The sequence below is a fragment of the Balaenoptera borealis genome, assembly GCF_965194805.1.
Source record: "Balaenoptera borealis genome assembly, chromosome: 4".
NCBI classification, from domain to species: domain Eukaryota; kingdom Metazoa; phylum Chordata; class Mammalia; order Artiodactyla; family Balaenopteridae; genus Balaenoptera; species Balaenoptera borealis.
The window spans coordinates 63,333,999-63,350,458 of record NC_138861.1 but is presented as its reverse complement, the minus strand read 5'-3'; the positions used below and the strand labels follow the sequence as shown (position 1 = coordinate 63,350,458).

Genomic DNA, 16,460 nt, shown 5'->3' with positions numbered 1-16,460 from the left:
AAAAATCTGGATTTTGAGTTCATGAGAATTCCCACAGTAGATTTACAAGTAGATATATACTTAGGGAAGAGGTGGCTTGTCTTACGACACAGATTAGACACTTTAAAAAGTCTGATTGTTCCCCTTTGATGGCAAGCCTTATTATCAAATCTATCTAAGAAGTCTTGTCTGATGTGGCCCCATCTCAGCTGTTCATAGGTACTCTGGAAGCCCTGTTCAAATCTCTTATTTTTGGATTATCAAAAGTATTAAAATTATTAGCTTCTTATATATTAATTACCCATCATAGTATGAGACCAGGGATTTGTCTTGCTCTACTTTTACTTCCCCCTTACCTTGTCTAGTTTCTTCACTTCTGTGAATAAATAAGTAAATAAAAGAATGAGTAAACAATGAAGATACAATAGCTTTTCACAAATTACTGTATGATTCTGAGTTGGGAGTAAAATAAGTCAGTTCCCCTGGATACACTCCTGGGAAAAGACAAAAGCAGGGCATTATAATACAGTGGCAGTTGCTTGTTCTCAGCTCCTTGAATAAATCAGCGTAAATAGAAAACACTAGTACCTTGTTGAAATTGGTGTGATACAGGCAGCAAGGAAGATACTATCTAAAGAGGACTTCAGTATGAAAAATTATAGTCTTTTCTATCCCCAGTGTGGAGAGCCTGAACCACTTTGAAATTTCTTTTAATCCAAAATGTTCCTGTCATATGACTGTGAATAGGCTCTAAATATCATTATAGATTTTTGTAATTTAAAATATATACTATGATTCCTTTCTTGTAAACAAGGAGTCACAATCAACAACAATTTTTAAAAACCCTATGTATAGATATTTTATTCAGCATATAATATTTTTCTGTAATGTACAATGTCAGCTAATTCTAGGAGTACAGTTGGGAATTGGAGGGACAGATTTTTACTTTTTCCTTTTATTTATTGACTTTAAAAGATGGAAAATCAGAGTTATGGTTGATCTTTGCAGTATTTAAGAACTGTAATTCTTGAATAATTATTACTTTTAATTAAGCAATCTATAATGAAATTAATTAATGCTATCACAACTAGTACACCCAAAACAAAGCAAACAAAAAATTACTTGGTGTAGTTAAAATACCACCAAAGTTTATAGGACAATTGTATTTTCTTTTTGGGAAAAAAATGATTAGACAACATATAATGTAAGTTACTTCACAAAGTAAATTCTTAAAATAAATAATAGGGAATAAATTGAGGTTTAAAAAGTGAAATAAATAATGAATTCTTCTCATGGTCTAGTATGTTGTTAAAAATTGAAAACTTTTGAAGACCCTCTTTTGTCCCAAGAATTTCTTTTATAGGTATTGAATTTCTCAAAAGATATAAAGGGAATTTTATTGATAAATTGGTCTTTCCAATTATTCATTTAACATAAAAGCATGTTCTCATAATCATAAATGTAGATTTTTTTATATTTTAATTTTGAATAATGCCATTCCATTTCCTGTGTAATTTGGTATCATAGCATGAATCACTCTTTTGTTGAAAACTCTCCTTAGAATTTCTTGGGAGAGGAATTGGACAGAAAATTAATTTCCTATTTGAGAGAATTCTTAGAATTTAAATGGACCTATTGGTTGAACTGAAACCACAAAATTAGCATTTTACTAATCATTAGGTTTAAATATCTGTGAAGCAAAGAGGTCTGCCATCACCTTGATCATCAACCCAGCTTGCTGCTTCTTCCCAGTCTTGGGTTCAAGGTATTATGTTTACATATAGCAAAATTACTATGATTTACTCTATCTAATCTTTCTTTCATTCTTCCCTAATATGCATTTGTAGCTCTTCTATGTGATTGCAGGTACTGATACCTTCCTATGATATACTGCTTAAAAATGCATTTGTGAATGTTGATACCATCCATCTCAGAGCTTTAGGTGAAAAATCAAATAGCTTTAAAAAGACCAAATAATTTTTTGATTATTATTTGAATAAATTTTCATATATTGAAAAAGTAGATACATAATTTCAGTATAGACTTGTGGTGAAGTAATTTGAATTACTTTTGCCATATTCTGTGAAAAGTTATGCAGAATAATTTATAATATTTTTAATTATAGTGAAGATCATTTCTGGTAGAATATTTCAAAGCCACTTTTATTCTATGTCATTAGGTTAATAAAATTAATTTTATAAAGGATACATCAATGATCGACAATCAGATATAAACGACTGCTTTTGTAAAGATGGTTAAATTAAGATATTAGGAAGGATACAAATGGATGAAAACAGAAAATTTATTTTGGGCTTATAAATATGTCTTCTTTACTAATGCAGGTAGATTCCACCGTTTGTAAACTGAAGCAGTGTATATAAAATAAGCTGGTATTAGTTTGTTGACTAAGGTATAAACAAATTTCATGTATAATCTGATAATTTTCCTAATTTATCTGGAACCCATTTTTACAGCACATATAAATGTAAGTATTTCTGGGTTCTTGTAATCTGATGGAACTCTAGAAGTCAAACATGATAAGATATCTGAGTCTTATGATTCTGTTCAATTCAATCATCTTCATACAGTCATGCCATAGATATATCAGTGTAGCAAAACATAAAGTAATAACTAGATTCTTTTTTAAAAAATTGATGGAGGTTAATGGTTTCTACATAATGCACCTACAGTGTTTTTCATGGAGACTCAAAGAGCAGGATGATTTTAAAAAGACTTAAAGGAGAAAGACATTTTCAAAAAATTTCAGATAAAATTAAATGCCATTTCCTAGTGGATTTTAGTTTATTATCAATTTTAGCAAGTCTGATGATCTAAGAAGATTTAAAAAAAAATTTTTAATTGTAGTATTTTAAAAGTCAGTAGTATTTAAATATTGATGCTTCTCTGTTCCTCTGACAAAACCCTATTACCACTTCCAGGATCAAATGCTTTGTTTTAAAGTATAGTAAGATATTGTTATTTCTTATCTCATATAAGCACTAAGCAAGATAATTTGAATGATAAATATTTATATTGAATAGCAAAATTAAACACTAAATGAATAAAAATACTACTTCTCAAATGAAACTACTTTTATCATAATATACTCCTCTGTTGGAAAATCAAGGATTTTTTTTTTCATGAATCAAATTTTATTATGAGACCTGATGGGGGCTTCCCTGGTGGCGCAGTGGTTGAGAATCTGCCTGCTGATGCAGGGGACACGGGTTCGAGCCCTGGTCTGGGAAGATCCCACATGCCGCAGAGCAGCTGGGCCCGTGAGCCACAATTACTGAGCCTGCGCATCTGGAGCCTGTGCTCCGCAACAAGAGAGGCCGCGATAGTGAGAGGCCCGCGCAGCGCGATGAAGAGTGGCCCCCGCTTGCCGCAACTAGAGAAAGCCCTCGCACAGAAACGAAGACCCAACACAGCCAAAAATAAATAAATAAATAAATAAATAAATAAATAAAACATGAATGAACTTGAAGAAAAAAAAAATACTTAAAAAAAAAAAAAAAGACCTGATGCTTTTTATTCTGTTTTCTTCCATAGGTCTTGACAACCATGAAACTTCTCATCCTGACCTGCCTTGTGACTGCTGCTCTTGCCAGGCCTGTGAGTACAGTAGAAAATGTAGAAGGTTCTAGATTCTTGCTTGAAATCACCTGGTATCTCATCAAACACATGACATTGAGGATAATAATCTTAAAGAATTGGATGGTCTCTAATTAGCTATTGAAGTCTTGATCGTAAAATTATGGTAATCCTTCACATTTTGATCATTATTATGTAGTTCATTCAAAGCCTTAACTCCAAATAGAATCTCTGACTTAAAATAAAAACACCTCACAATAAAAAAATTAAAAATGAAAAGTAAAAAGAAGAAGAAATAAGGGCTTGAACAACATACTAAAGAGCATCAGAGAATGTTACTAGGCTCTTTGCCTGGGTCCATTACAGAATTAGCATATTTGTAAACATATGTGTCCAATATTTTCTTACCGAATATACCGTTAAGCCACATATTCCAGTGTATCCTACTTTCGGAGCCTAAGTCAAACCCTCATGTGAGATGGCTCATGCCAACCAATATTTCCCAAGATATAGAAAACTGGGCTCATTCTGCTGATTCAGAGATCAAATTGCTTGGTCCCTGCAGACAGTAAAACTAGACAATGTAAAGTAAAATAACCTTTCTTCTCAAAAATAAAAAGAAAAGATTCAGTTATTTATGTGAAACAAAAAGTTATTCTGTTCCCTTGTGATGTGTAGCTAGTGAGGGTGAAACAAATGAACAGGAATCACCTGATACGAAAACAGTTTAAATAAGGTAATAGTCTTGGATATTTGGACATTGAAACTATCAAATATAGATGCAAAAGTTTCTGAAATGCTGAGATATTCGATTGATGAGACTCTTATTTTCTAAGTTTTTGATAGGATAAATGCAGGATCACTAATACCCAGCTTCTTAATCAATATTCTGTCTGTGCTGCACCCTAAGCACCAATAGAAAGAAATATCTGACAGCAAGTTACAAAAAAAACCAGATCCAAGTTCTTCAGAAATGTGTCATTGGAGTAGTCTATATCTTGTCCTTTTACAAATGAAATGGGTATAGGTTCCCCAGCAAACAGATTCTATAATCTTATTCCAAAGAAAACATCATTTTTAATGCTACAATTTAACAAACATAAATCTTGTTCTCACAGTTAAATTGCAGATTGAGTTAAATTTTTATATAATTTAATTGATGATAAAAATAAAATCCAGACAAACAATATTTAATTAGTAAAAGCATACATTTTTCTTCAAATATTTATCATGATTTAAAGTCACCTTTAAAACTACCATGTAATATAAATAGTTCAGAGAATGAAATAATATCTTTATCATTCTGGATTAATTCAAACTAATTCAGGTTTGGGTTTTTTTTCATCTTTTTACATAGTTTTCTCAATTCTCCACCATGCTCTAAAGAGAGAAGATAATTTACTTTTCTTTGATTTTTGTCAGTAAAATCATTGTTTTATTCCTTCCAGGGAAACTTGGTGTCAGAAAAATTTAGATATTAAAATACAGACTTTTATTAAATAGCAATGTTAAGTGTATAGTATTATATTTATATTATGATATTATTATTATTGTATTTTGATTGCTTTTCATTTTACAATTCTTGCATTGTTTTTCATAGAAACATCCTCTCAGGCACCAAGAACTCTTTCAAGTGAGTGCTCTATTCTATGTTCCAAGAACTCACTCTAATTGTGGAACTCAAGTGATGATGGATTGGTAATACATAGACTCTAGTCCCATTCCTCCCTTCTCTGGAAAGCAGCCAGTTTCATATTCACTGAGCTGTAATATCTTCAAGTATGGAACTGAATATAGATCTGCTCTCACAAACCTTTTTAGAGAGGAGGGTACATGGACTTACATATTTATGATTCATAATATTACTCAAGAGCAGTAGTTAATTAAACAGAATATGTTACCGTGGTTTATTTTAATGTATTATTGCTTCTTTCTGCATCTTCTACTTGCACTCAAACATATGATTTGCAATTTGGTCTCATTTTACACACTGAATATTAAATTAGATACCTCTACCACACCTTTCTACAAGAGCCATTAATCCTCCACTCTATCCACTGATTGAATTAATGCCTTTTAATTTATTTTTTATTCTTTGCAGAATGAACCAGATAGCAAAGAGGTAAGGTTCTTTCTTTTCCCCAACTAATCTCTCTTTCAGTTAGCTATGATGAATGTTGAATGTCTTCGTCATTTCAATTTTTATTTACCTACAATTGTATCCAGGTATTCAGGTACTTGGATTACTCTCTCAATTCTCTGTTTTGATTACATTCCTATTCAATTCCTCCTTTGACATTTGATAAGGATGAACTTACTAAACCTTTAGGCCTGGTAAAAACTGAACCAAATATGGTGTCTCCTTTAGATTTTAAAATTAGATCATAAAACTAAAAATAATTATCTCTTATTTTACCTAAGAGATATTTTGGTTTACCTAAGCAAATGAGGGACTTGTGTTCAAATGGAAAAACATGCTCCTTTTTGGGGTGTGTTTTTCATTTTTATAATTCACAATTTAATTTCTACAGGAAGTCCTCAAAGAAAGAAAGTTTCTCAGGTTTGCTGTGGCGGTAAGCATTATCCACTTATTCTTCTGAAATGACAAACATATTTTTCTCGAAAAAGAAACTTAATTTTTGTTTATAAATATATTTTTCACTTGACTTGATCAAACCTTTTCTTCTTTCACTCATCCAAGCACCCACAAAGAATACTGAAATTAGATATGCAAATATTAAAAAGCTGCTTTAAATAATAATTTGTACCTGTACTTTTGACTCTTTGCAAAACACTTATGTTTCCTTTTGCATAACCTATGTAGAGTTTTACAATTTCCATGCTCATTATGATGGAATGTTCCATATCTCTAAACGATACCCTGTGTGTGTTTTGAATATTATTTTCTGTAATTTTGAGACTGAATTGTCAAATAAACCACAAATAGAAATTTTACTTCAGGACCACTATTTAAAAGATTTGATAGGCAACCCAACTTTGTCTGAATGATGTGTAACACAACGTTCCTTTTTTTTTGTAGTCTTCATCAGAAGAGCTTAGAGAGGTAAGAAATTCTCCACAGGATATGCTATAAGTTAGCAAAGGGAAGCAAGTTTTGTTCTGTCCAGTGAGTGTTGTGGTGGTGTGCCAATTCTTTATTGCTTTTTTATGGAAAAAAACACTAGATTATTGAACCAGACAGAAGAGACCAAGAGAACTCAGAGCTCTGACTTAAACAAGGTAAAAGATAGTAACAGTAAAATTTAGTGGAACAAAATTTTAAAATATTTTTAAGTGCACATTTACATATTGACAGCTTAAATAAAAAAAGCTTAGCAATGAGACACAAGGCAAGGAATGATATAGCAAGAAATATTAATGCATTCACAAAAAAGCATATTTATTTTTTAATTTGCAGCAGCACAATGAAGGTACATTTTCTCATAGATATCCATTCATTTATGGCCCTCTTTACTAACGTTTCTCTCTTTTTTTCTATCCTTAAGGAAAAAATCAATGAACTGAGCAGGGTAAGGAACATCAATGATATTTAAATTATTTTAAAAGTTAGTTCTTTCAAAAATACATTTTATAACCTACACTTTATTGGTTTCAACAGAGAGAACTTCTGAGAGAAGAGCACAGTGATGAACACAAGGTAACAAAAATTTTCTTAAGACAATGTGTCAAAAAATGTATTCTGCAGTAGGAAAAATGTTTTAATTTAGAAAAAAGTTTTCCTGTGGCATTTATACTTTCCTTGAACTTTCAAAATGACTAATGAATTCTACTGAGATTCTATATTGATATTATTGCTTTAACTTTGTAGCTAGGAGGAGACAAGGCATTAGTATGAATGAATGAATGGATGGATGGATGGATGAATGAATGAATGAATGAGTGCAATTATGGACTGACCAACTGTTTGCACTTATCACCAAAACTGAAAGAATGCTTTACTAAGAGTATTATATAAAGCAATAAATCTGCTCCAAGAATGTTTTACATAGTCACAATTGATTATTCACTTTCTTTAAACATGATTTTTTGATCTGGGTTGTCTATCAGGTTTTTAATAGGTTTGGTATTAAGAGACCACACAGGTACTCAAAATTTATGAGATAAAATATATATCCTTTTAATTATCCTTCATACCTGAATGATCATCTTTTCTTGGCAGGATACCAGGAATGAATCAACTGAAGTAAGATTCTTTATTTTAAAACTGTTAAATATAATATAAGGAAAAGAAGGAAGTAAAAACACTTCCTTTAAATACCCTAACCAAAATGAATGAATAATTCTCTTAGGTCAAAACTAAAACAGATATCTCTAATTCAAAGAAAAAAAAAGATACAACATATATGTTGGCCAGAATTAGGTGGATAACTAAACCAATACTAATATTTTGAGCTTGAATTCTATGGTTCATGTCACTACTCTCTATATTGCTATGGTCATGAAAACTGAACACAACATACTAGATGGAGAAAATCCATTTTGCTTAAATATTTATACATCATTGAACCAATGCTTTGTGCACTTTTATTTATCACATGATCTTTAATCCAATGCTCTGTTTTGTCATCCAAAAGTCAAGTTAAAGAAAAAAAGATTAGGCTAGTTAAAGGAAAATGTAGGATTATTTACACAGATTTACCACTACATATAAGAACCTACAATAGTTTTTATTAAACTCTGAAATGCAGATTAAAGGGGTAAATTCTTTGGTTAGTCTGTTAGGTAGGCTTTTTTGTTTTCCTTATCACTTCACTATTGCCACACATTTCTATTTCCTTTGGCGTCTATTTTATTTGGTAATTATCATTTTACATTTGAATGTTTGTCATGAAAAATAAAGTTAATTCTCTTTTCTTTTCTAAGGATCATGGCATGGAAGACGCTGAGGTAAGACCTTTATTTTAATAAACTCTACACTTATACATCATAGATAGTATACACTCTATGCTTTAAGAAAGCTATCTTCTCAAATTGAGCAAGACTGAACTTCTCAAACGGGCTTTTATACCCAAGAATGTACAATGTTGAGCTAGATAAAGTTAAAATTAGAAGAGGAAATTTGTCATTTAAATGATAATCAGGAAGAACGTTGCTTATTTATTAAAAAAAAGAGTAGGGGCTTCCCTGGTGGCGCAGTGGTTGAGAATCTGCCTGCCAATGCAGGAGACACAGGTTCGAGCCCTGGTCTGGGAAGATCCCACATGCCGCGGAGCGGCTGGGCCCGTGAGCCACAACTACTGAGCCTGCGCGTCTGGAGCCTGTGCTCCGCAGCGGGAGGGGCCACGACAGTGAGAGGCCCGTGCGCCGCGATGAAGAGTGGTCCCCGCTTGCCGCAGCTAGAGAAAGCCCTCGCACAGAAACGAAGACCCAACACAGACAAAAATAAATAAATAAATAAATAAATTTAAATAAATAAATAAATAACGAACCCTACATTAAAAAAAAAAAAGAGTAAAAAGCAAAATGTGCATGAGTGTTCAAAATTAAACATGAGACTCAAAAAAATAAAACCCTGCTTCTGCCATCCCAGGGTATGAGCTCACTCTCTCGTATGTTGAGGGCGGTCCTCGGCAGAAAGAATCTATTTCAGCAGTTACCTAGGATCAATGGGCTATGCTACCTAATCTAAAAATATGGAAAAAAACTCTCCCAAAAGACAAATAGTCTGTTGCATATTAAAATTAATATTTTAGTATGTATTTGGGAACAAAAATTGTATCCATATGTAAAGATAAACATCCATGACTTAGGAAAAAAACTAAATATTTCAAAGAGTAGATGGTTTAAAAGCTAGTGTAATTTTATTCCATACTGAAATGGGTTGTTCTATTTTAATATTTCCAATTTATTCACATCAAAACTGCCCCAAGAGTATAAGAGAATAAAAACTGAACCCAGGGTTTCAGGTAGTCCAACTCAGCAGGGCTCTTCCTTCCAGGTTTCATTTTTATCACAGAAATATATGCATTTGCATTCTACTCAAGCATGTATCTGAGTTTGTTTTAATAAAAAATTGTTTTTAAGTTATCAGGTAAGTTATTATACTCCCCTGTCCAACATATTTTAAATAAAATTGACAATCCAAGAATGTACATTATATTGGCCTTAAATCTTTTCATACCAATTGTTGTAATTCTAAACAAGGAGTTAGCAACCCAGCATGAAAGTGTGGAACTAGTTTCCTTCCAATTCTAAAAGTCACAGTCATGATTTTCTTTCTTTTAGCAAAGGGAATCTGGCAGCAGTTCATCAAGTGAGGTAAATCATTTTGATGTTAATTCAGTATCCCAATTAGAAAATGTTTATGAAAGCTTGTTGTACCATGAAGGTTACCTGTCCCCTAAGGTCTCATTGTACAAGAGAGTACACTTGTGCAACGTATACTATGTATACAGCTCTATCTTAATTTTAACATGCAAGGCTATCAACCCAACAAATGTAAGAAAGCAAATATTTTTCAGAGACAAAATTACAGAATTCTTTCTGAGCAAACAATACTATCTGCGTATCTTTGGTGCCCAAACTTTTTTTTTTCTAATATGTTTTGACCTTTGCAGATTTTGGTAGACCTAAATCTTGTTAAAAATTACAATAATAGCTATGCTTCTAAATCAATGATATAAACATGATATATCCTTTGTAGAAATCAATCAATTCTAGGTTAATCAGACACTGGAGTCCTTTGCTCTTTGTTAACCTAGAGGAGAAAAAGAGCAGGCATACAGGGTGATGAGGTCCTTCCTTTCACTTTGTAAGAAGACCTTAGTCCAAGTTACAAAATAAACCCAACCCCATTATGTGGAGTTTCTGTGAGTTCGATAAAAGTGAATATTTCACGTCCACCTCCAACATTCTGAATAACTTCCCTGGTGAAAGCGGTGAGAAGAGAAAAGAGAACCTTGAAGACAACATGTACCTTGAATTATTTATCTTGTCTAAGTTACCCAGGAATTTGTGGCTAAAATCAGTTTACCACAGTTAAGCAATGGAGTGTCTGATTAATTGGTATTCTTACCTTGAATGTAAATTAGTCATAAAACTAACAATGCATGTGTTTATTTTTTAAGGAAGTTGTTCCCAGTAGCAATGAGGTGAGATATATTTATTAAATTTAAAATATATTAACATTTTCTGGGATATGTTAAAATTTACTTAAACTTTTTTTTTTTTTTTTTTAGCAGAAGCACGTTCAAGGGGAAGATGTGCCCTCCGAACGTGATCTGGTAAAATTTTATTAAAAGTTTATCAAAGGCAAATGTACCAAGGAATGAGTAAGAATCTTATATTGATAAATTATTCCTCCTTTTTAATATCTGCTAAACTTTAATACACAGTAAGTAGTCTAACAGACTCTAGATGTTTACTGATCCCTTCTGAAAATAAAAGTAACAACTTTTTTACCCTAGGTGTTTAATTCATGCTTTCATTTGAATATTTGTGTGTTATAGTCTACTTTCGGATCTGAATAGCATAGTATTGGAATGGCACTGTATAGATTTGGCCAGACTTGAGTTTGACTCTAAGCTCTACCTTTTACCAGCATGTGATGTTAGACAGTTTGTCTGCTATAAGTCTATAATCTAAATTCTAAAATGACAACACAATAATAAATATTTAATCATGTAAAGCAATTAATACAAGCAAGACATAGCACAAAGTAAGCACTCAGTAAATGTGGCTCGTATCAGAAACATCATCATTTTTTCCCACTTCATCTAATATTCTGACTTACTTTGCAAAAACCAGAAAGCAAAAGCCACTTTCAATTTTTTTAGCAATTCTGACATGACACACTGTAAGTGAAATTGCCTAAATACTCATTTATATCTGACTGCATTATAATTTATTTTAAGTTAAAAATAAGTTAAGAAAATAATTTTTCTAATGGTTTAAAGAAAGAATAATTGGATTAGTCCAAATTCTCTGTGGTAGAAATAACACTAAAGTAGGATTACTAGTTCCTCATTCTTCACTCCTGGGAAAGGGCACTTTAGGATTCTACCTTTATTACTTGAAAATGATGGAAGTGGACTGAATGGTATCCACAAAATCGACAATATTTTTTCTTTTTGAATAGGAACAGCTTCTCAGACTGAACAAAAACAACCTACATCAGCTAGTGATATTTTATTATAATAATACAAAATAATATTCTGCAGAATTAAAATAATTAAATTTTAAATTGGGTCCACTTCTAAATATATAGTTTTTTTCAAGAAATTATTTATTCTAGCCTTGACATTAATAATAATTGACAAATGATCCATATGATTGCCTATGTATTTACTGTCACAGCTATTTCTTTCTATTTATGCCAAAACTAATGTTGTATATCATATCCATAATTGTTAACCAGGGAGAAATTTACTTTGACTAAATTCTACATCAAATCCTCTTAGAGCCTCCCAGATGATGCATTATATTCAGGAATTTATTCTGTTTATTTTCCCAAATTCAGCTCTGGATGGTCATTCCATAGATATGCCTCCTTGTGAAAGCACAGATATGCCAAATAAACTTTCCATTTAAGGAAACAGTGTAGTCTCTGGAGAAGGAATCAGGAATCCTAAACATTCAAATTGCTTTTGTCAAAATTCTCTAAGGAAGAGCTGGCGAGTTGATTGATCTAATTGTCTCTGGACCTGGTTCCTTATGTGTGAAATGGAAATGCAGTTATTCTCACTTCCTGGTGTTATTTTGAATATTGAATGAGCAATCTACTACTCAGCTATCCCTGAGTCTAGCTTGTAGCAAGTGCAATAAAATGTTCATTTCCCCTTCTCCTGCGCCCACTCCCCAGTTTCTATAAAATTTGCTGTGCTCATGAGACTTCTGACAACATTACGAAGGTCTTTCATCAGGATGTGCATTTGAACTATGACGTCATAAACTATCTGCTGTTAATATGGATAGATCAAAAAGCATATCAATTAGCACAACCCTCCCTCACTATTTAGTTTCGATCTTTTTGAGTATCATAGTCTTTCACTTGGGAGGCCAACATTTTTTCTTTTACTTATATAGCAAATAAACTTGACTTAATTAGGACTTTAGGGAAAAGGGCTTATCTTAATGTAGCAAAATTACATTTTCACATTTTCTTCTGTTACAAATGTAAGGAGAAGGAAGTCAGTAATGAATTTAATTTGGACCTCAATTGTTACTCTTGTTTCAGTTTCCAAGTTGCTTGTGTTTATAGTCCAAATAAATTTAAATATATCAATACCCCACTGGAATGCATCATTACTGATCTAAGAAATTACCTGAATAATATATTTTAGTACCTTAGTTATGATATGACTAAGCTGTAACCTCCACAAGTATTAGAACTACATGGGTCTTGCTCATAGTGTTCATCGCATTTCATAGTTGGCCCCCAGTATTTAGCATAGACCCTAAGTGAATGAAGGTACCTAGTATATGTCTGCTATTCATACATGAATAAAATCAATATACTAAAACAAAATGTTCTCTCTCTCTTAGGAAGCTATTCATGATCATGTAAGATTATTTATTAAATCTAGAATATTTTAGTATTTTCTTCACATGTTATGCTTTTATAATATGTGATCCTCTTTCTTTTTTTTAACAGAAATATATTCTAAGAGAGAAAATTTTCTACCACCCATATCTGGTAATATTTTATTTATAATTTACCAAAGGTAAAATTTAAACAAGTGATTAATAGTCATGAACAGAAAATATGTAGTCCTAGGGAATTGGTGAGTTATTATTTTCCCCCCGGGTATGAACCTTATAGATTCTTTATTCTTCCAAACTATAGTAAGTCTGGCCTTTAGTTGAATAATTTTTCTAAAGTTAGAAAATAAAAAGTGTATTGCTATTTTTCATAGTTTTGACATAGAATACAGCTTACCCTAAATTTCATTGTATATTGTAAAATGAATGTGTTGTACCAGAAGATGTCTAAGTAATTTGGAACATATTTCCTTCTACATAGGAACAACTTCACAGAGCAAATGAGGAAGACCATGCCCAACTGGTAATATTTTGCTTAATAAATTACACAATGATAATATATTGTGAAGCTTAAATATGTTTGTTTTTAAATAGCCTCACACTTTTGAAGATAATTTTTTCTTCTCAGGCAGTTATTTCTCACTCCCAACTTTCTGAAATAATTTATATTAATCAATCTGAGAGAGAAGAACTACTTGTCACTCTTCTTTGGAATGGGAGCTGTCTGTTCTGTCTGTCTCACCTGATATGGGCAGCACATTTATAATTCTAAACACTATGAAGTGTTAATTTCCATGGTTACATTAATTTCTCTCAAGATAGTCCTTAATTTTATATCTTTATGTCCACGCTTTGATTCCCGAATTCAATTTACATTTAGGAAACTCACACTCACTTACAATTATGCTCTTTTAAGCAAGCCATATTGGAGATTTACTAGTTGACACCTTTTGAAGAAACCATCTGGAGAGATATTAAATGTCTCCGTCAAAAAAACTTTCCAGTCCTCTGTTTTCTCTCTCATCTGTGGCATGAGTTTATCCATAAAACATAACAGAAACCATTTCTTCCCCTGCCCTACATTCCATTGATTCCATAGTGCTCCTGGGGCTTCTGATTTTGTTTTTAAGGCCACAGCCAGTTTCTGTGAAATATGCGCTGTTATTACAATTCTGATTCCTATCAACAGCTATGCCAATTCCAATCATGGAGCCCTTCAATCACTACTTGTCATTCAATGAATCTTAAGAGGATTGTTGAGGATGTTTTATATGTCTTAGAAAAAATTGTATCTAGGTAATGCAATTGGCAAAATTATTAGGGTGAGTTCCCAGATCTCTAATACGAAAAGCATTTCAAAAAGTTTGCTTCTTACATCTTTGGTTTTATTCAGCCTTAAAAGTTAACCCTGATTCTCTTTTTCTTTCCAGAGAGAGCCTATGAGAGTAGTGAATCAGGTAAGTGTGTGTGTGTGTGTGTGTGCGTGTCTGTGTTTTATAATACTGCCCCAAACTGTCTATTGACAGTCTGTTTTTTGGAAATTATTGTACTAGTTGCATCATGAACTAGTGCTATGCTAGTATTGCTTAGTTGTTGATGAGTGTTGGACACTCCAGTGCTGGTTCTAACATTGCTATGGAAGACCGGATCTAAGTTGCCAATGGAAAATGAAAAAATGATTCTATGGCCATCCCTGAGTGAAGATAGCTTCAGGTCAACTTTTAAGTCAGAACAACCTCAACCAACTCTTCGTGTTGTTAAAATTTGACTTTTTATTAATCTATAGTACTGTGTAGTGAAAATAACTTGAGTTTTCAATCTTAGATCTGATACCTTCTAATCATATGACCTTGAGTAAATTGTGCTATTCTCTTGGAGCATTGCTTTTTTATTTGTGAAATTAGTATGGATCTATCAATTTATTTCCTCCCCAAACTCCCATATCCTGATTTTTGCAGTGTTCTTTTGTGTCTTCACTTTTACAGGTAGTAACTGTGCATTCAGTTCAGTTGCTTTGGTCCATTGATGGTTCAACATATATATGGCATGCTAAGTGAAAAAATAAAGCATGCAAAGAAAACCACGGAGTTTTCTCCGTATGAATGTGATTATGGATTAAAAACTTTCCTCAAGATTCAAAACATAGTAGTCATCAATCAATTTTATGATAATGATTCCCCACTGTGTGTCAGATTTTACTCTCAAATTTCTTCCGAAATTCTCTCATCACTCATGGGCCAAAGTAAGAGGAAAGAAAAGGCAACTACTCACTTCATTTGAGCTCTAAGGAGTACACTATCTTCACCTTTCCATGTAATTAAAAAAAAAAAAAGAGGGTGATAATTATAATCTTTATGAAAGTATTTGGTAGTAATATTTTAGTCCATTATGGTATTTAACTGGATTTAAATCACAAAATTATTTTTACCTCTCTCTCTGTTAAGGAACCGGCCTACTTCTACCTTGAGGTAAATATATATTTTTTTATATATAAATGATTTAATAAATAGAAAGTATCAGATATTATTATTTATTATAATCTTTACATAGGTAACCACAGCAAAATTTGAAATGCTTTCTTTGGTTTTTCTAATTCCATTGAAAAACACATATTTTCCACCTGAATCTATAGAGAATTACATTAATACATAGAAGAAAGTAAAATCTCATGATAGATTAACAGACGCACCTATTCCAAAATTTCAGAAAGGAAAATAATGTTTTGGCACCAAAACCTTATGGTTATGAAGGAGCACTGAGCTAGGAATTGGAGAATTCTTTCCTCTTTATTCCTGGCATTTCTGAAAGACCTGTATTGACCCTGGGTGGGAGGCTCTTCCCTTTCTTTGAGCTCAGTCCTTCATGGAAAATTAAACTATAGAATTAAATGGTAAAAATTATCCTTTCCAGTCCAAATGCCCATAAGTTTATAAATTATATAATAATTAAATTCGTACTACTACTTTCCTCTGGACTCTGGTAAATGGACCTGTGTTAGTAATGCAGGTTCTTAGAGTTCAACACTGAATATTGACCTTGAAGAAGTGATTTATTCATTGCCCCTCAGGTACCCTAAAAAAGCCCTTTCCAAAAGTTCTTTTACCATGGTCCCCCATAGGGAGCAGTGTGATTTCTCCTCTTTTCTCACAGTGTAAACATCTCCTGTGATGCTAATAGCCATGTCTGAGATGAATACAATGATTCATTTTCAGAGATTCAAAACAGCAATTTCTCATACACTGTTGCTTTTTCTATGGTCTTTCTCTCTAGCCTTTCCAACAATTCTATCAGCTTGATGCCCATCCCTATGCTGCCTGGTATTATTATCCTCCACAAGTCACACAATATATTGCTTCTCCATCATCCTCCGACATCCCTAAACCCAT

At 32.4% G+C, this 16,460-nt stretch overlaps 1 long non-coding RNA gene across 1 annotated transcript; it reads left to right on the top strand.

Moving 5' to 3' along the window:
- The first annotated feature begins 9,004 nt into the window (after positions 1–9,004).
- LOC309627959 lies at positions 9,005–16,432 on the top strand. The gene is made up of 3 exons (XR_014244061.1): positions 9,005–13,228; positions 13,556–13,597; positions 14,505–16,432. It is a non-coding gene; the product is annotated as an uncharacterized lncRNA (long non-coding RNA).
- Positions 16,433–16,460: the final 28 nt, after the last annotated feature.